The sequence below is a fragment of the Bubalus kerabau genome, chromosome 8, assembly GCF_029407905.1.
Source record: "Bubalus kerabau isolate K-KA32 ecotype Philippines breed swamp buffalo chromosome 8, PCC_UOA_SB_1v2, whole genome shotgun sequence".
Taxonomy (NCBI): Eukaryota; Metazoa; Chordata; class Mammalia; order Artiodactyla; family Bovidae; genus Bubalus; species Bubalus kerabau.
In genome coordinates this window covers 17,862,318-17,887,287 of record NC_073631.1, presented here as the reverse complement: position 1 = coordinate 17,887,287, position 24,970 = coordinate 17,862,318, and the positions used below count along the sequence as shown (strand labels likewise).

The following is a 24,970-nucleotide window of genomic DNA, read 5'->3' as shown; positions in this document are numbered from 1 at the left end:
CCAAATTCAGACTTAAATTGAAGAAAGTAGGGAAAACCACTAGACCATTCAGGTATGACCTAAATCAAATCCCTTATGATTATACAGTAGAAGTGAGAAATAGATTTAAGGGCCTAGATCTGATAGACAGAGTGCCTGATGAACTATGGACGGAGGTTTGTGGCATTGTACAGGAGACAGGGATCAAGACCATCCCCATGGAAAAGAAATGCAAAAAAGCAAAATGGCTGTCTGGGGAGGCCTTAAAAATAGCTGTGAAAAGAAGAGAAGCCAAAAGCAAATGAGAAAAGGAAAGATATAAACATCTGAATGCAGAGTTCCAAAGAATAGCAAGGAGAGATAAGAAAGCCTTCCTCAGCGATCAATGCAAAGAAATAGTGGAAAACAATAGAATGGGAAAGACTAGGGATCTCTTCAAGAAAATCTGAGATACCAAAGGAACATTTCATTCAAAGATGGGCTTGATAAAGGACAGAAATGGTCTGGACCTAACAGAAGCAGAAGATATTAAGAAGAGATGGCAAGAATACACAGAAGAACTGTACAAAAAAGATCTTCATGAGCCAGATAATCACGATGGTGTGATCACTGACCTAGAGCCAGACATCCTGGAATGGCCTTAGAAAGCATCACTACAAACAAAGCTAGTGGAGGTGATAGACTTCCAGTTGAGCTATTCCAAATCCTGAAAGATGATGCTGTGAAAGTGCTGCCCTCAATATGCCAGCAAATTTGGAAAACTCAGCAGTGGCCACAGGACTGGAAAAGGTCAGTTTTCATTCCAATCCCAAAGAAAGGCAATGCCAAAGAATGTTCAAACGACCGCACAATTGCACTCATCTCACACGCTAGTAAAGTAATGCTCAAAATTCTCCAAGCCAGGCTTCAGCAATATGTGAACCGTGAACTTCCTGATGTTCAAGCTGGTTTTAGAAAAGGCAGAGGAAGCAGACATCAAATTGCCAACATCTGCTGGATCATGGAAAAAGCAAGAGAGTTCCAGAAAAACATCTATTTCTGCTTTATTGACTATGCCAAAGCCTTTGACTGTGTGGATCACAATAAACTGTGGAAAATTCTGAAAGAGATGGGAATACCAGACCACCTGATCTGCCTCTTGAGAAACCTATATGCAGGTCAGGAAGCAATAGTTAGACCTGGACATGGAACAACAGACTGGTTCCAAATAGGAAAAGGAGTACGTCAAGGCTCTATATTGTCACCCTGCTTATTTAACTTCTATGCAGAGTACATCATGAGAAACGCTGGACTGGAAGAAGCACAAGCTGGAATCAAGATTGCCGGGAGAAATATTAATAACCTCAGATATGCAGATGACACCACCCTTATGGCAGGAAGTGAAGAGGAACTAAAAAGCCTCTTGATGAAAGTGGAAGTGGACAGTGAAAAAGTTGGCTTAAAGCTCAACATTCAGAAAATGAAGATCATGGCATCCGGTCCCATCATTTCATGGGAAATAGATGGGGAAACAGTGGAAACAGTGTCAGACTTTATTTTTCTAGGCTCCAAAATCACTACAGATGCTGACTGCAGCCATGAAATTAAAAGACGCTTACTCCTTGGAAGGAAAGTTATGACCAACCTAGATAGCATATTCAAAAGCAGAGACATTACTTTGCCAACAAAGGTCCATCTAGTCAAGGCTATGGTTTTTCCCGTGGTCATGTATGGACGTGAGAGTTGGACTGTGAAGAAGGCTGAGCGCTGAAGAATTGATGCTTTTGAACTGTGGTGTTGGAGAAGACTCTTGAGAGTCCCTTGGACTGCAAGGAGATCCAAGCAGTCCATTCTGAAGGAGATCAGCCCTGGGATTTCTTTGGAAGGAATGATGCTAAAGCTGAAACTCCAGTACTTTGGCCACCTCATGCGAAGAGTTGACTCATTGGAAAAGACTCTGATGCTGGGAGGGACTGGGGGCAAGAGGAGAAGGGGACGATAGAGGATGAGATGGCTGGATGGCATCACTGACTTGATGGACACGACTGAGTGACTGATCTGATCTGATTAGTTTGGGGTGTATAGCTTCAGATTATATTTCATTATAGGCTATTACAAGATAATGAATATATTTCCATGCTCTATACAGTAAATCCTTGTGTCTACCTATTTTATATGAAGTAGTATGTATTTCTTAGTCCCATATTCCTAATCTAACTCTTCTCTCCCTCTGGTTTCCCCTTTAGTAATCATATTTTTCTATGCATGTGAGTATGTTTATGTTTTGTAAATAAACTGATATTTATTATTTTTTAGATTCCACATATAAGTGATATTATATAATATTTGTTTTTCTCTGCCTAACTGACTTCACTTAGTGTGATAATCTCTAGGTCCATCCATGCTGCTGCAGATGAAAATATTTTATTCTTTTTTATGGTTGAGTAATATTCTATTGTGTGTATGTACATTTTCTTTATCCCATTCATCTCTAGATGGACATTTAGGTTGCTTCCATTTCTTGGCTATTATAAATAGTGCTGCTCTCAACAGTGGGGCTGTAAGACCTGGCCATTCAAGAGAGCTATTCTCTTGCTCTCTGTAGCCACAGCCTGCTTCGCTGACACCAAGAAGGAAATGGCAACCAGTCCAGTGTTCTTGCCTGGAAAATCCCATGGACGGAGGAGCCTGGTGGGCTGCAGTCTATGGGGTCGCACAGAGTCGGACATGACTGAAGCGACTTAGCGGCAGCAGCAGCAGCTTCGCTGACAAACCATTCACAGGATTGACCTTCCTCCAACTTTCCCCAGATCCCAGCTGGAGATTGTTCTTATCAAGGAAGGGGTGAGGGGCGTGGCCTCTACTGGTTTCCCTGGTAACTAATGTACTCCACCTGATGTCAATTCCCTTGTAACTGGTCATCTCCTCTTCCCCTGCCCCAGGGAGTGGCTGCTGCTGCTGCTAAGTCGCTTCAGTCGTGTCCGACTCTGTGCGACCCCATAGACGGCAGCCCACCAGGCTCCCCCATCCCTGGGATTCTCCAGGCAAGAACATTGGAGTGGGTTGCCATTTCCTTCTCCAATGCGTGAAAGTGAAAAGTGAAAGTGAAGTGGCTTAGTCATGTCTGACTCTTTAGCGACCGCATGGACTACAGCCCACCAGGCTCCTCCGTCCATGGGATTCTCCAGGCAAGAGTACCGGAGTGGGGTGCCATTGCCCTCTCCACCAGGGAGTGGAGACCGCCATCATTTCCTCCTGCGCCTACTGCACAGAGTGGGGTGTCGCTCCAGGACCTTGCTTCAGACAGGTAAGATGCCCCTCATCCGTTGATGTGTCTGTTGTTCTCTGAGTTTTTTCTTCAGTCTTGAACCTGGGCGAGCCCAGGCCTTATAGGCCTGCGCTCCACGGGGTGCACATAGCTTTTCGAATTAGAGTTTCCGTCTTTTCTGGAGTATGCCTAGGAGTGGGATTTCTGGGTCATGTGGTAACTCTATTTTGTGTTTTAAGGAATCTCCATATCGTCTTCCAGAGTGGCTGCACCAACATTTACATTCCCGCCGACTGTAGTACGATTCCCTTTTCTCCATACTCTCTCCAGACTTTTTGGTGAAGGCCATTCTCACTGGTGTGCGGTAATACCTCCTTGTAGTTTTTGATGAGGATGAGTTTTTGAGGGTAGTGTATTGAGAACTGTTCATAATCTTCAGAATCTTCTGATTTGCAGTCCTCCATTTGGGATTAGGTCACACGTTTTGTGAATATCATGCATCATGGTTCAATGCTCAGTCTTTTTTGAGAACCACTGAAATAGATTACTTCAGTTGGCCTAATAATTTATAATATAAATCACACAGGGAAATAATTCTAGTTTTAAAAAATGAATGGTAGTGTGTATCATATATTACATAAATGATTTGTTATTTGAAAGAGTATTTTCCTTATTTTCTCTAGTTTCTAAAATATTTGAACAAACACCTGGAAATTTTTCTACATTAGTTTCTTCTCTAGAAATCAAGATAATTATGTCTACAAACTTGTAAGAATTTCCTGTAAAATTTTGGAAGAGTGAAAGGAGATTCTCTCATGTATCATTTTTTTTAATCTAGAGGAGAAGCTTGACAATGTGAGGTGCAGAGTGAAAAGAAAAATGAGATAGACACATTTAAAAATAAACAACAAGGACTTTTTGATATTATTTATGCTATTGTTGGTTAATGGAAATTTCTGAAAGTCTTTAAAACTACCAGTATTTGAAGGGATTGACAAGATTATTTCATTTTCTGGGTCAAGCATAGAGAGGACAGAGTGTCTTAGTTTACTACTGAATAATGAAAAAAGCAGTTAACATAGAAAGTTGGTATTTATAAAATATAGTCTCTCCTGGACATTTAAGGGAAGGATGTTGGCATATCTCTGCAAATGTATGTCACTGACGATGCTGCATTAATAATCCATCATAATGATGATTCGAGGGAAAGTATCTAACCATCTAAGAGCATAGATAAGATACCTTACCATCTTACACTTTAGGATATTCCTTTGTTTTTTCCATGGCATATGTTCCTAGTGGGTATTATGTTGGAGATGCTCATTCACTCTCAAATTTCTGCAAGGCTGTTGCAAAAACATGAAAGTTAAGAGGCACCTTCATACTTTTGATTAATAAAAAGTTCTAGTTCTCCTGATGTACTTGTTTGCTATGAAAAAACTCTTTAAAAACGATAATCTAAGACTTTAAAGTTTTTACTCTGATATTTTTCAAGTCCTTATTGAATTGGTGGCAACTCAGAAGTTGCTGTGTATGCTTTGTATTTCAGTTCTGAAACTGGGTCCTTGTAAAGCTAAGATCTTCTGCCGAGTTTATCATTACCTCTCTATCCAAAACTATTCCCTTTCTTGTCCCATACCTTTTCCCTCCTCAAAACTGAGGAGTGTAGGATACAACGGTTCTATACAGGATAGACTCTGGGATACAAAAGCCTTTCTGTGTTCCCTGTTTCTTGTTTGTAAGAAAAAGGCTTCAGCCTCTTGCACCTTCCTGGAGTTCCAAAGGGTAGATTCACAGTTGCTAATTAGGGAAGTGAGGAAGTGAAGAAACAAGGGAAAAGCAGTAATGAAACAGTAGTTCAGGGACTTCCCTGGTGGTCCAGTGGCTAAGACTTCATGCTCCCAATGCAGGGGACCCAGGGCTCGATGCCTAATTGGAAAACTGCATCCTACTTGCTGCAACTAAAACCTGACACAGTGAAACAATAAATAAATAAATATATTTAAAAAAAGAAACAGTAGTGCAGTGATAGAGTCCTATTCCTCCTCAAGGGATATACAGAGCAATCTGATCTATCTTTGAGTTCATCTATAGGAACTGAGGCAGCACCACCCATGTGGAGGATGGTTCCTTCAGGGTGAGCGCAAACACAGACCCCCAGACAGGTTAGAACAAAAAAGCTGATGATTGGCTAGAACACCACCCTATTCAGTTCAATTCAGTCACTCAATCATGTCGGACTCTTTGTGACCCCATGGACTGCGGGATACCAGGCCTCCCTGTCCATCACCAACTCCCAGAGCTTGCTCAAACTCATGTCCATCGAGTTGGTGATGCCATCCAACCATCTCGTCCTCTCTCGTCCCCTTCTCCTGCCTTCAAACTTTCCCAGCATCAGAGTCTTTTCCAATGAGTCAGCTCTTCATATCAGGTGGCCAAAGTATTGGAGTTTCAGCTTCAGCCTCAGTCCTTCCAATGAATATTCAGGACTGATTTCCTTTAGGATGGACTGGTTGGATCTCTTTGCTGTCCAAGGGATTCTCAAGAGTCTTCTCCAACACCACAGTTCTAAAGCATCAATTCTTTGGTGCTCAGCTTTCTTTATAGCCCAACTCTCACATCCATACAAGACTACTGGAAAAACCATAGCTTTGACTAGACAGACCTTTGTTGGCAAAGTAATGTGTCTGCTTTTTAATATGCTGCCTAGGTTGGTCATAGCTTTCCTTCCAAGGAGCAAGCATCTTTTAAATTCATGGCTGCAATCACCATCTGCAGTGATTTTGGAGCCCCCCCAAAATAAAGTTGGCCACTGTTTCCACTGTTTCCCCCATCTATTTGCCATGAAGTGATGGGACCAGATGCCATGATCTTAGTTTTCTGAATGTTGAATGTCAGGGGACGTTCAGTTTTAAGGGATCCAATATGTTGCATTTTTTTGTGTGTGTATGCCTTTTCTCAAGGACTCTCTGTTCCTTATCAGTTCCTGGAATACCGGAACAAGTAGAGCTGCATGCAGTTCTCAGGACTGAGACCATGGGAAAGGGCACCTGCTTGGATTCCTTTCAGTGACTCCCTTCAGTGACTCTCTTCAGCGACCTTGTATGTATTAGACTATCCATTTTGTTGCAACTGGCGAAATTTCATTCTTTGTAATGGCTGAGTAATCATTTTATTGAAGATATATAAGCATGCAGTTCTGCTAATAAAATACCCTTGTTCCACTAGAGACTTGCCTCCCCCGCGTCCTTCTTTCTGTCTTCATTCTCTTCAGAGTGTGGAAGCCTACCAAGCTCACTTTCTTGACTGGGCTTTCAAGACCTCTTTGAGAGGATGCCCTGTGCCTTCATGAGCGGTATAAATCCTGTGCATGGGCTTTATTGGTTTTCCACATAACCCGAGAGATACTGCTCTCTCTCTCTTTTTCTCTCTTTCTTTTCATCGACTCCAGTCCCCAGGTCCCGGTCTGTAAAAGACTGCAACAGTTGAGCTTTAAGCCAACTTTTTCACTCTTCTCTTTCACTTTCAACAAGAAGCTCTTTAGTTCTTCTCTCTTTCTGCCATAAGGGTGGTGTCATCTGCATATCTGAGGTTATTGATATTTCTCCCGGCAATCTTGATTCCAGCTTGTGCTCATCCAGCCCAGCGTTTCTCATGATGTACTCTGCATATAAGTTAAATAAGCAGGGTGACAACATACAGGGTGACAATATACATCAAGGAGCCTTGACATACTCTTTTTCCTACTTGGAACCAGTATGTTGTTCCATGTCCAGTTCTAACTGTTGCTTCCTGACCTGCATACAGGTTTTGCAAGAGGCAGGTCAGGTGGTCTGGTATTCCTATCTCTTTCAGAATTTTCCACAGTTTATTGTGATCCACACAGTCAAAGGCTTTGGCATAGTCAGTAAAGCAGAAATAGATGTTTTTCTGGAACTCTCTTGCTTTTTTGATGATCCAGTGGATGTTGGCAATTTGGTCTCTGGTTCCCCTGCCTTTTCTAAAAGCAGCTTGAACATCTGAAAGTTCATGGTTCATGTATTGCTGAAGCCTGGCTTGGAGAATTTTGAGCATTACTTTACTAGCATGTGAGATGAATGCAGTTGTGTGGTAGTCTGAACATTCTTTGGCATTTCCTTTCTTTGGGATTGGAATGAAAACTGACCTTTTCCAGTTCTATGGCCACTGCTGAGTGAAAACGTTGCTGACATATTGAGTGTAACACTTTCACAGCATCATCTTTTAGGATTTGAAATAGCTCAACTGGAATTCCATCACTTCTGCTAGCTTTGTTTGTAGTGATACTTCCTAAGGCCCACTTGACTTCACATTCCAGGATGTCTGGCTCTAGGTATGTGATCACACCATCATGATTAACTGGGTCATGAAGATCTTTTTTGTATAGTTCTTCTGTGTATTCTTACCACCTCTTCTTAATATCTTCTGCTTTTGTCAGGTCCATACCATTTCTGTCCTTTATTGAGCCTATCTTTGCATGAAATGTTCCCTTGGTATCTCTAATTTTCTTGAAGAGACCTCTAGTCTTTCCCATTCTATTGTTTTCCTCTATTTCTTTGTATTGATCACTGAGGAAGGCTTTCTTATCTCTCCTTGCTACTCTTTGGAACTCTGAATTCAAATGGATATATCTTTCCTTTTCTCCTTTGCTTTTCACTTCTCTTCTTTTCACAGCTATTTGTAAGGCCTCCTCAGACAGCCATTTTCTTTTTTCCATTTCTTTTCCATGGGGATGGTCTTGATCCCTGTCTCCTATACAATGTCACCAACCTCTGTCCATAGTTCATCAGGCACTCTATCGGATCTAGTCCCTTAAATCTATTTCTCACTCCCACTGTATAATCATAAGGGGTTTGATTTAGGTCATACCTGAATGGTTCAGTGGTTTTCCCTACTTTCTTCAATTTAAGTCTGAATTTGGCAATAAGGAGTTCATTATCTGAGCCACAGTCTGCTCCCGGTCTTGTTTTTGCTGACTGCATAGAGCTTCTCCAACTTTGGCTGCAAAGAATAAAATCAATCTGATTTCGGTGTTGGCAATCTGGTGATGTTCATGTGTAGAACCTTCTCTTGTGTTGTTGGAAGAGGGTGTTTGTTTATGACCAGTGCATTCTCTTGGCAAAACTGAATTAGCCTTTGCCCTGTTTCATTCCGTATTCCAAGGCCAAATTTGCCGGTTACTGCAGGTGTTTCTCGACTTCCTACTTTTGCATTAAAGTCCCCTGTAATGAAAAGGACATCTTTTTTGGGTATTAGTTCTAAAAGATATTGTAGATCTTCATCCTATTACCTCACCACTTACCAGTTAGAAGAAAGTCATGTATCCCTCTCTCAAAATTTGCCTTTAAAAACTCTTCCCTGAAGACTGTTGGAGAGTTTGGGTCTTTTGAGCTGAGCTCCTGTACTCCTCTCTTGGCCTTTGCAGTAAACCTGCTCCAAACTTGACGTTTCAGTTTGCTTGGCCTCACTGAGCACTGGGCACATGAACCTGGGTTCAACAACAGTTCCACTGAGCTTTTAGAAAATATGCCCCTACAAATGCTTGTACACTGATGATGGGGAAAATTTGAAAAAAAAAAAAAAAAAATATATATATATATATATATATATATAGCAGCCTCTACATAAAAAACCATAGAGATTCCTAAAAAAAAAAAAAATTAAAAAGAATTACCATGGGATTCAGCATTCCCACTTCTAGGTATTTATCCAAGAGAATTAAAATCAGGATCTTGAAGAAATTAGCATGCCTGCTAAGGATCTGGAAACAACTTAAAAGTCCACAGATATATGAATGGATAAACAAAATGTAAGGAGGCACACACAAAGAACTTCCTTTAGTAGTGTGGGACTCTTTGCGACCCCACGGACTGAAGCCCACCAGGCTCCCCTGTCCAAGGGATTCTCCAGGTAAGAATACTGGAGTGAGTTGCCATGACCTCCTCCAGGGGATCTTCCCAGCCCAGGGATTGAACCCACGTCACTTAGTAGGCAGATTCTTTACCCCTAGCGCCACATGGAAAGCCTTACAAAAGGAGGAAATTCTGCAGATGAACCTTGAGGATATTATACCAAGTGAAATAAGCCAGTCAAGAAAGACAAACATTGCATGATTTCACTTCTATGCGGATCTAAAGTAGTCAAATTTGTAGAAGCAAAGGGTGAAATGGTGGTTGCCAGGGGTTGGAGGGAGGGAGAAATGGAGAGTTACTAATCAATGGGTATAAGGTTTCACTTAGCAAGGTACGTAAGCCCTAGAGATCTGCTTACGACATCATTCCTATAGTTAATAACATTTTATTGTACACTTTAAAGTTTCTTTAAAAAAATTTATTTATTTGGTTGTGCCAGGCCTTAGCTGCAGCACTCAGGATCTTCGATCTTCATCGCAGCATGCAGGATCTGCTGGTTGTGCCATGTGAACTGTTAGTTGTGGCCTGTGGGATCTAGTTCCCTGATCAGGCATTGAACCCAGGCTTTCTGCATTGGGAATACAGAGTCTGACCACTGGACCACCAGGAAAGTCCCTTAAACGTTTTTTAACAGGGTAAATCTTTTGTGGTATTCTTATGTTAATAAAATTAAAAATCAAATTATTATTAAAGTAAAAATAAATGTTCTGTTGCTGCATTATAATGGGTAGTTGAGGATTTGTTTGCATAAAATGGTAATGTAACCATCTAAACCAGTCTCCTTTTCACTTTACATGCTTTGTCATCTCGTAGAGCAAATATCCTGGGAGCTGATTTTGTTATCTTTTTTAGATACTCAATAATAATATTGCTGGACTGACCTAAAAGTGAAGGAAATATCAGAACTCCCAAATGTCAAAGCTGCTCTAGAAGGATAAAAATGTTTATGGTTGCTGAGTCAGGGGGAGGATAGGGGGAAGAGATAGGGAGTTTGGGATGGACATGTACACACTGATATATTGAAAATGTATTAACAGCAAGTACCTACTGTATAGCACAGGGAACTCTGCTCAATGTTATATGGCAGTCTGGATGGGAGGGGAGTTTGGGGGGGAATGGATACGTGTAAATGTATGGCTGAGTTACCTCATTGTTCACCTGAAACTATCACCATTTTGATGTCAGCTATACCCCAATACAAAATAAAACGGTTTTAAAAATTACTTAAGGATGGGGAAAAGGATAAAATGTAACAATTGTGAATGTTTATAAAGAGCTGTTGCAGATTCTGGAGGCAGTTTCCAGAGTTCTAAGGGTAGCTGAATAATCTCAACATTGTGGATCTAAGTGCATTAACCTCAAGGTGACTCCTTTGGAAAGGAAAGCTTTCATTTGATTGGTGAACCATAGTTCAAAAGATTTCCCAGTTTCTAGGACTATATTTGTCTTTATGTTCATGGATCATTTCTCAAGCAGTTGTGACAGGATAGTACGGAGAAAGAGGCCTGGGCCCATGCTGAGGCACTTATTGCTCAGCTAGAAAAAGAACTCATTAGAGTATTCAAAATAAGATTCATAAGGATGACGCTGGTTCTTGAAACTTACCTTCTTTATCTTCCAATAACCAGATTCTTGATCATTAAAACCTAAATACCACCTCTTTTTTATTTATTCACTTAGTCATTCATTTCTTTTTTTCCCATTTCCTCAAGTATGAGCACCTTCTAAGAGCCAGCACTCTTCTCTGTATAAGAGTTTACCAGAAAGCCAGAGGGAAATGGCATCTGCTATTACATGGCAAGTCAGACTTTATCTGTATCTCTTTGATGGCAATCACTAGAGTTCAATTATTTGTGCATATCTCATCCTCCCATAAGTGCTTTGATGTCAGTATCACTGTCTCATTTACTTATTTCTTTATTATTTATTTATTTAGTTGTTTTACAACTAAAAGACAATTGACATGTGATGAGTGACTGGACAAGTGAATGAATTTAAGTAGGTGAGTGAATGAACCAATCTTTCTGACCTATTATGCCTGCGTAATGCAACATGATTTTTACTTTTCTGAACTGGTACAAAAGAAACCCAACCTCCGTCATTACGGGATGGAGTTGCATAAAATGGGCATCAAGAAAGCCATTACAATGGAATTTTAAAAAAACCAAATGTGTTTCTGCGGAGTTATAGAATACATTTTTGCAGCCTAACATAATTAAATCAGGATTTTGAAAAGGTCACAAATGCAGATTGATGTACTTACCAATAGACTTGTTACCTATTTAGCAGAGGCCATTAATGTGTATTAAGAAAGAATACCATTATATGGAATAGCAGTAGAGGAAGTTTTTTAGCTCCCTTAAATATTTCTTTATGCCAGATAATGACTCAATGAAGTAAAGATTAGAAATTGTCTCCATATTTTGACTTATTTAGAAAATAGTTTTGTTACATGTGCATAAATTAGCTTTGAAGAAGAAGAGCGCATAGGTAAATATTTTAAAGATTTGAAGTGAATACACACAAAGTTTAGGGAACTAAGGAAAGCTAATATCTGCTGAAAATGTCCTCTATTGAAGCACATTCCCACATTTTAAAAAATTAATTAATTTATTTTAATTTGAGGCTAATTACTTTACAATATTGTAGTGGTTTTTGCCCTACATTGACATGAATCAGCCATGGGTGTACATGTGTTCCCCATCCTGAAGCCCCCTTCCACCTCCCTCCCCATCCCATCCCTCAGGTCACCCGACTGCACTGGCCCTGAGCGCCCTGTCTCATCCATCGAACCTGGGTGTGCGATCTGTTTCACATATGGTAATATACATGTTTCAATGCTATTCTCTCAAATCATCCCACCCTTGCCTTCTCCCACAGAGTCCAAAAGTCTGTTCTTTATATCTGTGTCTCTTTTGCTGTCTCACAAATAGGGTCATCGTTACCATCTTTCTAAATTCCATATATATGCATTAATATTACTATATTGGTGTTTTTCTTTCTGACTTACTCCACTCTGTATAATAGGGTCCAGTTTGAACCAGCTCATTAGAACTGATTCAAATGTGCTCTTTTTAATAGCTGAGTAATATTCCATTGTGTATATGTACCACAGCTTTCTTATCCTGGAATGTGAAGTCAAGTGGGCCTTAGGAAGCATCACTACAAACAAAGCTAGTGGAGGTGATGGAATTCCATTTGCGCTATTTCAAATCCTAAAAGATGATGCTGTGAAAGTGCCGCACTCAATACGTCAAAAATTTTGGAAAACTCAGTAGTGGCCACAGGACTGGAAAAGGTCAGTTTTCATTCCAATCCCAGAAAAAGGCAATGCCAAAGAAAGCTCAAACTACCACACAATTGTACTCATCTCACACGCTAGTAAAGTAATGCTCAAAATTCTCCAAGCCAGGCTTCAACAATACTTGAACCGTGAACTTCCAGATATTCAAGCTGGTTTTAGAAAAGGCAGAACCAGACATCAAATTGCCAACATCTGCTGGATCATGGAAAAAGCAAAGGAGTTCCAGAAATACATCTATTTCTGCTTCATTGACTATACCAAAGCCCTTGACTGTGTGGATCACAATAAACTATGGAAAATTCTGAAAGAGATGGGAGGAGTATCAGACCACCTTACCTGCCTCTTGTGAAATCTGTATGCAGATCAGGAAGCAACAGTTAGAACTGGACATGGAACAACAGACTGGTTCCATATAGGAAAAGGAGTATGTCGAGGGTGTATATTGTCATCCTGGTTATTTAACTGATATGCAGAGTACATCATGAGAAACGCTGGGCTGGAAGAAGCACAAGCTGGAATCAAGATTGCTAGGAGAAATATCAATAACCTCAGATATGCAGATGACACCACCCTTATGGCAGAAAGTGAAGAAGAACTAAAGAGCCTCTTGATGAAAGTGAAAGAGGAGAGTGAAAAAGTTGGCTTAAAACTCAACATTCAGAAAACTAAGATCATGGCATCTGGTCCCATCACTTCATGGGAAATAGATGGGGAAACAGTGGAAACAGTGGCTGACTTTATTTTTCTGGGCTCCACAATCACTGCAGATGGTTATTGCAGCCATGAAATTAAAAGATGCTTACTCCTTGGAAGGAAACCTAGACAGCATATTGAAAAGCAGAGACATTACTTTGCCAACAAAGGTCCATCTAATCAAGGCTATGGTTTTTCCAGTAGTCATGTATGGATGTGAGAGTTGGACTGTGAAGAAAGCTGAGTACTGAAGAATTGATGCTTTTGAACTGTGGTGTTGGAGAAGACTCTTGAGAGTCCCTTGGACTGCAACGAGATCCAACCAGTCCATCCAAAAAGAGATCAGTCCTGGTTTTTCATTGGAAGGACTGATGCTGAAGCTGAAACTCCAATATTTTGGCCACCTGATGCGAAGAGCTGACTCATTTGAAAAGACCCTGATGCTTGGAAAGATTGAGGGGAGGAGGAGAAGGGGACGACAGAGGATGAGATGGTTGGATGGCATCATCAACTGAATGGACATGAGTTTGGGTAAATTCCGGGAGTTGGTGATGGACAGGGAGGCCTGGCATGCTGCAGTTCATGGGGTCGCAAAGAGTCGGACATGACTGAGCAGCTGAACTGAACTGAACCATAGCTTTCTTATCTATTCATCTGCCTAGATGCCGATGGACATCTAGGTTACTTCCATGTCCTAGCTATTGTAAACAGTGCTGCAGTGAACATTGGGGTACACGTGTCTCTTTCAATTCTAGCCTTCTCGGTGTGTATGCCCAGCAGTGGGATTGCTGGGTCATAGGACAGTTCTATTTACAGTTTTTTAAGGAATCTCCACACTGTTTTCCATAGTGGCTATACTAGTTTGCGTTTCCACCAACAGTGTAAGAGGGTTCCCTTTTCTCTGCAACCCATCCAGCGTTTATTGCTTGCAGACTTTTTGATAGCAGCCATTCTGACTGACGTGAGATGGTACCTCACTGTGGTTTTGATTTGCATTTCTCTGATAATGAATGATGTTGAGCATCTTTTCATGTGTTTGTTAGCCATCTGTATGTCTTCTTTGGAGAAATGTCTGTTTAGTTCTTTGGCCCATTTTTTGATTGGGTCGTTTATTTTTCTGGAATTGAACTGTGTGAGCTGCTTGTATATTTTTGAGATTAATTCTTTGTCAGTTGCTTCATTTGCTATTATTTTCTCCCATTTTGAAGGCTGTCTTTTCACCTTGCTTATAGTTTCCTTCTTTGTGCAAAAGCTTTTAAGTTTAATTAGGTCCCATTTGTTTATTTTTGCTTTTATTTCCATTACTCTGGGAGGTGGGTCATAGAGGATCCTGCTGTGATTTATGTTGGAGAGTGTTTTGCCTATGTTTTCCTCTAGGAGTTTATAGTTTCTGGTCTTACATTTAGATCTTTAATCCATTTTGAGTTTATTTTTGTGTATGGTGTTAGAAAGTGTTCTAGTTTCATTCTTTTACAGGTGGTTGATCAGTTGTCCCAGCACCACTTGTTAAAGAGATTGTCTTTTCTCCATTGTATATTCTTGCCTCCTTTGTCAAAGATAGGGTGTCCATAGGTGTATGGATTTATCTCTGAGCTTTATATTTTGTTCCATTGATCTATATTTCTGTCTTTGTGACAGTGCCATACTGATTTTGTGGTATAGTCTGAAGTCAGGCAGGTGGATTCCTCCAGTTCCATTCTTCTTTCTCAAGATTGCTTTGACTATTCAAGGTTTTTTGGTATTTCCATACAAACTGTGAAATTATTTGTTCTAGTTCTGTGGAAAATACCATTGGTAGCTTGATAGGGATTACATTGAATCTATCAATTGCTTTGGGTAGTATACCCATTTTCACTATATTGATTCTTCCAATCCATGAACATGGTATATTTGTCCATCTATTTGTGTCATCTTTGATTTCTTTCATCAGTGTTTTATAGTTTTCTATATATAGGTCTTTTGTTTCTTTAGGTAGAATTATTCCTAAGTATTTTACTCTTTTCATTGTGATGGTGAATTGAATTGTTTCCTTAATTTCTGTTTCTGTTTTCTCATTGTTAGTGTATAGGAATGCAATGGATTTCTGTGTGTTAGTTTTATATCCTGCAACTTTACTATATTCATTGATTAGCTCTAGTGTTTTCTGGTGGTGTCTTTAGGGTTTTCTATGTAGAGGATCATGTCATCTGCAAACAGTGAGAGTTTTACTTCTTTTCCAATCTGGATTCCTTTTATTTGTTTTTCTTCTCTGATTGCTGTGGCTAAAACTTCCAAAACTATGTTGAATAGTAGTGGTGAAAGTGGGCACCCTTGTCTTGTTTCTAACTTTAAGGCAAATGCCTTCAATTTTTCACCATTGAGGATAATGTTTGCTGTGGGTTTATCATATATGGCTTTTATTATGTTGAGGTATGTTCCTTCTATGCCTGCTTTCTGGAGGATTTTTTTTTTTTTAATCACAAATGGATGTTGAATTTTGTCAAAGGCTTTCTCTGCATCTATTGAGATAATCATATGGTTTTTATCTTTCAATTTATTAATGTGGTGTATCACATTGATTGATTTGCAAATATTCAAGAATTCTTGCATCTCTGGGATAAAGCCCACTTGGTCATGATGTATGATCTTTTTACTATGTTGTTGGATTCTGTTTGGTAGAATTTTGTTAAGGATTTTTGCATCTATGTTCATCAGTAATATTGGCCTGTAGTTTTCTTTTTTTGTGGCCTCTCTGTCTGGTTTTGGTATTAGGGTGATGGTGGCCTCATACAATGAGTTTGGCAGTTTACCTTCCTCTGCAATGTTCTGGAAGAGTTTGAGTAGGATAGGTGGTGTTAGCTCTTCTCTAAAGTTTTGGTAGAATTCACCTGTGAAGCCATCTGGTCCTGGGCTTTTGTTTGTTGGAAGATTTTTGATTACAGTTTTGGTTTCTGTGCTTGTGATGCATCTGTTAAGATTTTCTAGTTCTTCCTGGTTCAGTTTTGGAAGGTTATATTTTTCTAAGAATTTGTCCATTTCTTCTAAGCTGTCCATTTTATTGGCATATAGTTGCTGATAGTAGTCTCTTATGATCCTTTGTATTTCTGTGTTGTGAGCTCTCCATTTTCATTTCTAATTTGATTGATTTGGTTTTTCTACCATTTTTTCTTGATGACTCTGGTTAATGATTTGTCTATTTTATCTTCTCAAAGAAGTAGCTTTTAGTTTTGTTGATTTTTGCTATGGTCTCCTTTGTTTCTCTTTCATTTATTTCTGCCCTAATTTTTATTTCTTTCCTTCTACTAACCCTGAGGTTCTTAATTTCTTCTTTTTCTAATTGCTTTAGGTGTAAAGTTAGGTTATTTATTTGATTTTTCTCTTGTTTCTTGAGGTAAGCCTGTATTGCTATGAACCTTCCCCTTAGCACTGCTTTTACTGAATCCCATAGGTTTTGGGTTGTTTTGCTTTCGTTTTCATTCATTTCTATGCATATTTTGATTTCTTCTGTGATTTGTTGGTTATTCAGAAGCATGTTGTTTAGACTCCATATGTTTGTATTTTTAATAGTTTTTTTCCTGTAGTTGACATCTAATCTTAGCACATTGTGATCAGAAAAGATGCTTGAAATGATTTCAATTGTTTTGAATTTACCAAGGCTCAGGATGTGATCTATCCTGGAGAATGTTCCATGTGCACTTGAGAAAAAGGTGAAATTCATTGTTTTGGGGTGAAATGTCCTATAGATATTAATTAGGTCTAACTGGACCGTTGTATCATTTAAAGTTTGTCTTTCCTTGCTAATTTTCTGTTTAGTTAATCTATCCATAGGTGTGAGTGGAGCATTAAAGTCTCCCACTATTGTGTTACTGTTAATTTCCTCTTTCATACTTGTTAGCATTGCCTTACATATTGCGGTGCTCCTATGTTGGGTGCATATATATTTATAATTGTTATATCTTCTTCTTGGATTGATCCTTTGATCATTATGTAGTGTCTTTCTTTGTCTCTTTTCATGGCCTTAATTTCAAAGTCTATTTTATCTGATATGAGTACTGCTACTCCTGCTTTCTTTTCACCTCCAAATGCATGAAATATCTTTTTCCAGTCCTTCACTTTCAGTCAGTATGTGTCCCTTGTTTTGAGATGGGTCTCTTGTAGACAGTATATATAGGGGTTTTGTTTTTGTATCCATTAGCCAGTCTTTGTGTTTTGGTTGGGGCGCTCAACCCATTTACATTTAGGGTAATTATTGATAAGTATGATCCTGTTGCCATTTACTTTGTTGCTTTGGATTCGAGTTCATAAACCTTTTCTGTGTTTCCTGTCTAGAGAATATCCTTTAGCATTTGTCGAAGAACTGATTTGGTGGTGCTGAATTCTCTCAGCTTTTGCTCGTCTGTAAAGCTTTTGATTTCTCCTTCATATTTGAATGAGATCCTTGCTGGGTGTAGTAATCTGGGTTGTAGGTTTTTCTCTTTCATCACTTTAAGTATGTCCTGCCATTCCTTTCCAGAGAAGGCAATGGCACTCCACTCTAGTACTCTTGCCTGGAAAATCCATCCAGGAGGAGCCTGGTAGGCTGCAGTCCATGGGGTCGCTAAGAGTCAGGCATGACTGAGTGACTTCACTTTCACTTTTCACTTTCATGCATTGGAGAAGGAAATGGCAACCCACTCCAGTATTCTTGCCTGGAGAATCCCAGGGACAGAGGAGCCTAGTGGGCTGCTGTGTATGGGGTCGCACAGAGTCGGATACAACTGAAGTGACTTAGCAGCAGCCATTCCTTTCTGGCCTGAAGAGTTTTTATTGAAAGATCAGCTGTTATCCTTAGGGAATCCCCTTGTGTGTTATTTGTTGCTTTTCTCTTGCTGCTTTTAATATTTGCTCTTTGTGTTTGCTCTTTGTTAATTTGTTTAATATGTGTCTTGGGGTGTTTTGCCTTGGGTTTATCCTGTTTGGGACTTTCTGGATTTCTTGGACTTGAGTGGCTATCTTCCCCATTTTAGGGAAGTTTTCAACTATTATCTTGTCAAGTATTTTCTCATGGCCTTTCTTTTTGCCTTTTTCTTCTGGGACTCCTATGATTCGAATGTTGGCGTGTTTAACATTGTCCCAGAGGTCTCTGAGGTTGTCCTCATTTCTTTTCATTCTTTTTTCTTTTTTCCTCTCTGCTACATTTATTTCCACCATTTTATCTTCCACCTCACTTATCCTATCTTCCGCCTCAGTTATTCTACTGTTGGTTCCCTCCAGAGTGCTTTTGATCTCAGTTATTGCATTATGCATTATTGATTGACTCTTTTTTATTTCTTCTTGGTCCTTGTTAAACATTTCTTGCATCTTCTCAATCCTTGTCTCTAGTCTATTTATCTGTAACTCCATTTTGTTTTCAAGATTTTGGATCATCTTTACTATCATTATTCAGAATTCTTTTTCAGGTAGACTTTCTGTCTCCTCCTCTTTGGTTTGGTGGGCATTTATCATGTTCCTTTTCTTGCTGACTATTTCTCTGCCTTTTCATTTTGTTTAGATTGCTGTGTTTGGGGTGGCCTTTCTGTATGCTGGAAGTTTGTGGTTCCTCTTTATTGTGGAGGTTCATCCCTGTGGGTGAGGTTGGACGAATGGCTTGTTAATATTTCCTGGTTAGAGAAGCTTAGATTGGTGTTCTGGTGGGTGGAGTTGGATCTCTTCTCTCTAGAGTGCAATGAAGTGTCCAATAGTTAGTTTTGAGTTGTCTATGGGTTTGGTGTGATTTTGAGCATCCTGTACTTTAATGCTTAGGGCTATATTCCTGCATTGCTGGAGAATTAGCATGGTCTCTCTTGCTCTGGAACTTGTTAGCTCTTGGGTGGAGTTTGGTTTTAGTGTAGGCATGGAGGCTTTTGGATGAGCTCTTGTCGATTAGTGTTCCCTGGTGTCAGGAGTTTTCTGGTGTTCTCAAGTTTTGGATTTAAGCCTCCTGCCTCTGGTTTTCAGTCTTATTCTTACAGTAGCCTCAAGACTTCTCCATCCATACAGCACAGATTCATAAAACATCTAGGTTAATGATGAAAATATTCTCCACAGTGAGGGACACCCAGAGAGGTTCACAGATTTACATGGAGAAGCGAAGAGGGAGAGAGAGAGAGAGGTGACCAGGAGGAGAAGACGGGCAATCGAAAGGGGAGAGAGCAATATAGCCAGTAATCAATTCCCTTTGTGCACTCCATAGTCTGGAACACTCAGAGAGGTTCACAGAGTTACATAGAGAAGAGAAGAGGGAGGAGGGAGATAGAGGTGGTAGAGTCGAAAGGGGAGAGACCAATCTAGCTAGCAATGAGTTCCCTAAGTATTCTCCACAGCCCAGAACACCCAGAGAGATTCACAGAGTTGAGTAGAGAAGGCAGAGGGAGGAGATTGAGGTGACCTGAGGGAGAAGAGGGAGAGTCAAAAGGGGAGAGAGCAATCAAGCCAGTAATCACACCCCTAAGTAAAAATGGGTACTGAAGATTGGATTCTTAAAGGTACAAAATTGATAACAAATACCAAAAAGCAAAGATTAGAAGTCTAGAGTGTCAGGAAGCATTTAACAGGAGGCTTCTTGTGTGCTGTTTTGGATCTGTCATGAATCCTCTGTTCCTTATTAATTCCTGAATATTCAGGAATTAAGTGGAGTGGCAAACCACTCCCAGGGCTGAGGAATGCATGCATTTCCTTTGTTGGTTTTTCCATATGGTGATAAGTAACTATTTATGACCCTCTTCCTTTTTATGAACCATACAGTAAAAGTGATTATTTACAACCCTCTCTCTTTGATATGGATTGCCTTATGTTTCCTTGATAATTTGTAAGTCTGAACTTTTGATCTTTATCTTTGCTGAAAATAGCTACCTTGTAAGACAGTATATATACCCATACTATGTTGAATAAAACACCCTTGTTCCATCAGAGCTTGGGTCCCTGTGTCTTTCTTTCTTTCTCTCCCTTTCTCTTTCTGGCTAATTCTCTGGAGCGTAGAAACCCGATGTGCTCACTCTCCTGCCCGGGCTTCTAAGACCCTCTTGAGAAGGTGCACTATGCCTTCACCTCCTCGAGAGGGTGCCCAGCGCCTTTATGAGTGACGCAAGCTCTGTGTCAAGAACTTTATTGGTTTTCTGCATAAACCGAGGAATATCAGCCTCTTTCTCTCTCTCTTTTACTTTCTTATCATTGACTCCAGACCACCAGGTTCTGGTCCATTAAAGGACCTCAACACTAGAGTAGAGGTTAGACTCTCAAAAATACAATATTAAAAATACAAAACAAAATCAATCACAAAAATTATAAAAAAATATATATGAAATTTGCTTTAAAAATAGGGTCTTTTCTTTTGCAAGGTAATAGTAGGTTATAAAATGAAAATTAAAGGTGTAGTAAAGAACTTAAAAATTTTTTAAAAATTAAAAAATGATAATAATAAAATATGTCTAGGAATTTCTCTGGAGCTGTTGAGGGCAGTGGGGTCAGTTCAGTTTCAGATAGTTCCTTGTTCCAGCTCATACTACTTCTCAAGGTCTATAGGCCCCTTTCAATGCTTAGTCAATGCTAATTACAGGGTTTTAATCTGTTGCACCTGTCAGTTCCAGAGCAGTTCCTTCTTCTTCTTTGTTTATTTTGGCTTCCTCTGTTTGCAAGTCTCTTCAGTGTCTAAGTTCCACCCTGACACAAGAGGGCAAAGGTGGTCACTTATTTAGGCTCACTTGTTCAGCTGTGCTGCGGGGAGGGAGGAACACTGCAAACAAATATCACTGGCGTGTGTGGGGGGAGTGCTCGCAGTGTCTGGGCAACACTGGGTTTGCCCCCGCTCAGGGCGTGTATGCTTTCCCAGTCTACACTGCTCAGGCTCCAGGTTGCTCTGCAGGGGAACTGTCCAAAGTGGACCCTGGGTTTTTTGTACTTCCCAGGTCTAAGCTGCTCAGGTTCAGGTTCTCGGGTACTCCACAAAGGCACAGACTCAGTTGGGCATGTGTTTTGTGCCCTTCCCAGGTTGGAGCAGCTCAGGCATCCAGATGCTTGGCAAGCGCACTGTCCCAGGTGGGCTGTGTCTTAATCACCTCCCTGGTCCCAGATGCTGGGTTTCCTGGGTGCGCTGCAAGAGTGCTGTCTCAGGTGTGCCGTGTGTCTCCTCTGGGGAGCTGATCTCTGGCTGTGACCCTCCTGGCAGCTGTCAACTGTCCAGGATCCCAGGAAGAGTTGATTAGCAGCTGGGAGCCTGCTCACAGTTTTGTGGAGGATGCCGTCTCTGGGGCGGAGACTGCCCCTCACCTTCTGGCTTTGGCTCGCCTGCCTGCGTCTCAGCCTCCGGAAGGGGGATGGGCCGATCCGCAGCCAGCTAGCTCTCCTTTGGTATTCGCTCAATCCTTTGTTCTGTGAGCAGGCCAGGCTGTGCCTTAGATTAGAGCTTTTCGCAGGAAACCTCTCTCTCTCTCTCTTTTTTCTTTCTCTCTCTGGCTATCCTACAGTTTGGGTTGCTATATCACGTTAGCTGTCTCAGATTGTCCTCAGGGCATTCAGTCCTGGTCCTTATCCTAAGCACACAACCGGCGTCTCCCTGTTCAGCCCCTGCTCACTGGTGGCGGACGCTAGCCTTTGGGCTACATCTCCGCTGGGAGTTGTGTTTAGACATGTATTCTGGTCCCCCCCCCCCCCCCTTCCGGTTATGTTGCCCTCTGAGATTCCAAAGCTCCCCACAGACCTGCCGGTGAGAGGGTTTCCTGGTGTTTGGAAACTTCTCCTCCTTCACAACTCCCTCGCCAGGATGGGTCTCCATCCTTAACTCTTTTATGTTTTGTCCTACCTCCTTTTGAAGAGAGTGGGCTACCTTTCTGGGTGCCTAGTGTCCTCCGCCAGGGTTCAGAAGTTGTTTTGTGGAAGTTGCTCAGCATTTAAATGATCTCTTGATGAATTTGTGGGGGAGAAAGTGGTCTCCCTGTCCTATTCCTCTGCCATCTTAGCCCAAGGCTACAGTCCCACCTTTTTGAGGAGTTGTCAGCTTGGAGTTATTTTCTCTCTTGAGCTTTAAATTTCTTCCCATACTTTTTGCCCAACAACTGTCTTATCAACAGCTTACAAGGGTTCCCTATTCTGTGTCCTAGCCAACCCTTGTTACTTCTTGTCTTTTTGATGATAGCCATTCTAACAGGTATGAGATGATATCTCATTGTGGTTTTGATTTGCATTTTACTGATGATTAGCAATGTTAAGCATCTTTTCATATACCTGTTGACCATTTGTATGCTCTGTGCATAAAAATGTCCATTCAGGTCCTCTGCCTATTTTTAAATTGGATTATTTGTTTTTGTTTGTTTTTGTTATTGAGTTGTATGAGCTCTTTATCTATTTTGGATACTAACTCCTTATCAGATACATAATTTGAAAATATTTTCTTCCATTTCACAGGCTACCTTTTCATTGTGTTGATTGTTTTTTTTTTTTTGCTGCACAGAAATTTTAGTTTGATGTAATCCCAGTTGTTGATTTTTGCTTTGTTGCTTGTGATTTTGGTATCATATCCCAAAATATTATTGCCAAGACCAAGGAGATTTTCCCTGTGTTTTCTTCTAGAGGTTTTGTGGTTGACGGTCTTGTATTTGAATCTTTAATCCATTGCAAGTTACTTTTGGTGAGAGGTGTAAGATAGGTGTCCAATTTCATTTTTTCTTTTTTTGCATGTGAATATCCAGTTTTCCCAGCACTATTTATTGAAGAGACTATCCTTTCCCCATTAAGTATTCTTGGCTTCCTTGTCATATATTAGTTGACTGTGTGTGTGGATTTATTTCTGGGCTCTTGATTCTGTTCCTTTGGTCTCTAAATCTTTTTTATGCCAGCATCATGTTGTTTTGAGATACTATAGTTTTGTAATATAGCTGGAAACCAGGAAGTGTCGTGCCTTCACTTTTTTTCTTCTTTCTCCAGATTTCTTTGGCTATTTGGGGTCTTTTCTGGTTCCATACACATTTCAGAATTGTTTTCCTGTTTCTGTGAAAAATGCCATTGGAATTTTGATAGGGATTACATTGAATGCATAAATCACTTTGGGTAGTATGGACATTTTAATAATATTAATTATTCCAATCCATGAACACAGAATCTTTGCCCATTTATGTCTTCTTCAATATTTTTCCACCAATGCCTTATGGTTTTCAGTGTTCAGATTTTCAGTCACTTGGTTAAATTTATTCTTATTTAATTTTTTGGACACTATTTAAATAGGATTCTTTTCTTTATTTCATTGTCAGCTAACTAGTTTTCAGTATATAGAAACATAAGATGCCTTTTATATGTTAATTTTGTGCTCTGCAAAATTACTGCAGCTTTACTGAATTTGTTTATTAGTTCTAACTGGTTTTTTTGGTGATGTCTTTAGTGTTAGATAGGTCTTATTAAATGCAGTCTCTGAATCCTGTCCCATGACCAATGCAGCAGCCTAAGTTCCCCATACCTTCTGAGAATCTGAACCTTGAACAATTCTCAGAATTGTTCTGACAATAGCTCTACAAATAGTGGAACTCTGACTGACCTTCATCAATCTAATATGGGAATTCTTTAGGCTATCTGCTCTCCAGAAGAATAGCCATCTTGAGCCTGTTGTGATGGTTAATAAAGGCTTAAGCTAACAGCTTTTAGTTGGTTTTTCTTCTTTCACAAATTCATGCTTTGGGTAGATATTATTTTCCTAAAGAATTTTTAGGTTTTGTTTTTGGATCTCATGGCACCAGGGTTGCTGATGAAAAGTCCCTTCTGCAGTGCTCAATTCTGGGGTTGACACCTTCCTCTGCAACCTCTGCATTTTCCTGACAGGGCTGTGGCTTACAGCTGTGGCTTCCCTGTGCTTTCTTTTCCAGGAATCTGGTCCTTCTGGACAATTTCTGGTTCGCCAAAAGTCCTTATTCTGCTTTTCACAAGTCCCAACGTATTTATTAATTTCTTGTAAAAATGTATATACCTTAAAAAAAATGCTTATAATGATTTGGTGTTAAAAGGGGAGATTTCAGCCTGTGCTCAAGTTGAAATAAGAATAATTTTGTTTCTTTGGATGGAGCCACATGAAGCTGTATCTTTGGGGAGTAGAATTGATGTTCAGAGAACAACTTCTATTTTTACTCTCTTCATTTCTCTATTTGAATTTCTGCTTATGAGTTGCCTTTTGATTCAAAATAATGAAGTATTGGGCTTTCCTGGTGGCTCAAGTGGTAAAGAATCTGCCTGCAGTGCAGAACACCAGGGTTTGATCCCTGGATTGGGAAGATCCCTGGAGAAGGAAATGGCAACCCACTCCAATATTCTTGCCTGGAGAATTTCATGGATAGAGAAGCCTGGCAAGCTACAGTCCATGGGGTCACAAAGAGTCGGACAAGCTGAGTGACTTTCACTTTCACTAATGAAGTACTTGATGTGTTGGGCATCTTATCTTCCTCTTCTACCTCCCAGTGTGCTCACCAGCTTTCTCCAGCTGCTATGGTGCCCAATCCCTGCAGCTTTCCAGTGTGCACAGTACGCAGAGTTCCAAAGCCTTTGTTTTCCAGGTGGGTTTGCCCAATGGAAGCACCAAAAGCAAATTAGACAGGAAGAGGAGGGTGAGGTTGGGGCACATATTCACTGATCTCCTCACTCTTATTCCTCGCACCCCCATGTTGACTATTCTGTGTCTGTTCATCTTCCTATGAAGAAAACAGCCACCAGGTGGCCCTTGGTGCATAGAGACCCTCACTTCCTCATCTTGATCCTTTATGCGCACGGGTCGCAGTGGCTCCAAGGATGCTAGCCTGGAGACCACATTTCTTTGCTGGCTTCTCCACATCCTGCCCACACCTTTGT

General features: G+C 40.4%; 1 long non-coding RNA gene across 1 annotated transcript in view; it reads left to right on the top strand.

Annotated features, from left to right (window-relative positions):
- Window positions 1-2,869: 2,869 nt before the first annotated feature.
- LOC129658927 (uncharacterized) overlaps window positions 2,870-24,970 on the top strand; it is a 132,650-nt gene continuing 110,549 nt past the window's right edge. Inside the window, exon 1 of the long non-coding RNA XR_008717589.1 lies at window positions 2,870-3,265. This is a non-coding gene — a long non-coding RNA (uncharacterized LOC129658927). The remainder of the gene's footprint in view (window positions 3,266-24,970) is intronic.